Raw genomic sequence first — 2464 nt, 5'->3', positions numbered from 1 at the left:
ATCATTTTCTGGTGATATTTTCCTTTAAAGTAATTAAATTATTTTTGGATTTTTTTTATTTTTTATTTCTACAGACTACATTTTGATTCATTGATGACATTTTCACAAAACAGTTTCTCTTTGATTTGAACCATCTCTCAATTTACTGTAATCATTTCTGCTAATATTTATAATGATTTTCATTAAATATTCAAAGTGGTTTGAGTTCTGAATCCTATAACTGAGGGTTTTCCCCCTTTTCTCTCACCTGTGAATATCATTTTAAGGATTTACATTGACCCTCAGTCAAATGTTTCTATCTTAGTCTTTCTATTAGCACTATTTCATTTAAGAAATACAAGACTTGTGACATTCTTATACAAAATCTAATTCTTAAGAATATTCTGAGTTTTTGCAAAATGTATATTACATTGCAGAAGGAAAAAATATATATATTCATGTTAATTGTCAGAAGTTCAAGTAAGCACAGATTGCTGAGGCAACGGCAGTGTTCGGAGCTCACGGTGAATCCTGCCGAGGTCCTACCAAGTCTGGTCAACCTAACAAAGAATGCGTTTGTAGTGGAGCAGTCTTAACATGCAAATCCTCCCTTAAAATAAAAACAGAACATGTACTTGGTGTGGATGTCATATTGCAACAACTTGAGCATGAAATTCTAAACATAATCTGAAAGACTGAGCAAGAACAAATTTACTACAAGCTTATGTCAGGGACACCTTAAGACAAATGAAGAGGCATCAATGATTAAGATGTGTGTAATTTAACTAATTGTGACATTATAGAATGATTTCTGAATGTCAAGCCGAGCTGTTTCAACATGCTTATCATCATGAACTCCATCAACTACACTTAGAAATCTTGTTATTATGCACAGATAGTAGCATGATTTTGAGAAGCTGTAAAATCCAAGACACGTGTAATGTCAGCTAATATATGGATCCCAGTACATAATTTCACCCATGAATCATAAGGAAATTTATTCCAACTATGCTGTTTCTTCTAATGTGCCAGAATCTTTGACTACTCATGGAAATTCAGTGAGGCCCGTGATGAATATTCCTTTCAAGGAGCTCAATCTAAAGGTACAAACAAAAACTAAACACTTGCAACAATGCAGTGAATTGCATGTCATAAGAAAAATAATGGAATTAAAATGTAGCTGTCATTTTGTAATAGTGATAATGTATATCTCACTTTTTAAGACAGAAGAAAAGGAGCACAAAGAAACTGTTGGGTTGCCTATGGCCACCCTGAAGCAGCAGGTGGGACTGACACACAGAGGCACGCACGATTCTGGCATGGAAAGTCCCGAATGACAAGGACTGTCTCCTGAAACCACATGTCGTAAGCACACAAAGCGGAGGCCCTCTGACCCACTTACACTTTCAGTTACTTCCTAGAGGATATGGTCTTGGAATGAAGGGACGTGAACAGATCTACACTCTGCCTCCTCTTGTTTAGCAGGGACTAACAGGCGTGGTTAGATGCTGAAAGAAAGGGGTCTCCTCACTTAAGATGCTGCAGATGGCTCCGCTGAAAACATATCAGAAAGAATAGGACAAAATATCACCCAAACTAAAACCAACACAGCAGAACTAGGAACAAGTATCCTGGTGATGATTTCATTATTCTTAAAAACAGGGGTGGGGGGGATTTAGAAAGTCCCCTATCTTTGCTGCAGGTGTCACCCTAGTACCAACACCATTTTAAGGTTCTTGTCCCGGGTCTCTTACTCAGCCTGCCGCGGTGGGGTGTCGGACGTCTGTGGTGTCCCTTCTCTGCCTGTGGACGCCGCCCGGGAGCCCCTGCAGCTTCCCGCGCCCGCCCTCTTACATTCCGATTTCTCCCCCACACTGTGGAGCTGGCACGCCGTCTCCCACTTGGACCCCGGCCACTTCTGTTTAGGTGTTTTCAGGATGAACTGTCTACTACCCGTCCTTGTGCACAAAGTCTCCCAATTACTGCTTGGTTCCCTTAAAGCTCGTCCCAAACAAGAACCCACCGAAAGTCCCTGTGGAGAGAATTCTCTGGATCCTTACAGGTTCTCATCCTTTTGCCCTATTCTGGCACCGTGGCAAGTCTGCATTCTTCACCAACGAGTTCTTAATCCTCTGCTTTGGTAGCAGAGAAGGGCTTGCGGGTCCTCTCCCTGCGTTCAGATTTCACTTACCGGGTCCAGGTCTCTCCCTTTACCTCCTACTTGGTGAAGGGAGACTCTGTTTTCTCCCTTTTGCTTCTCTGTCTTCTCTCAGAAGCTTCACAGTTCAAGTACCTGTCCCTGCAGATGGCCCAGCCCTGGGCCTGGGGCGTGCTGTCCTGCTCCTGGCTCAGGACCTGACCTTCCACTTAGACCTGCTCTTTCTCCTGGTGACAGACATTCCTCAGGGCCTGGCCGGCTCCTGCCTCTCTTCCCCTTAGGTCTCTGGGGTGGGTGAGAGGGCACAAGAGTTTGCTCCTTAGAATT

Source organism: Sciurus carolinensis, chromosome 15 (genome assembly GCF_902686445.1).
Source record: "Sciurus carolinensis chromosome 15, mSciCar1.2, whole genome shotgun sequence".
Lineage (NCBI taxonomy): Eukaryota > Metazoa > Chordata > Mammalia > Rodentia > Sciuridae > Sciurus > Sciurus carolinensis.
This window is presented reverse-complemented; position numbering follows the sequence as displayed.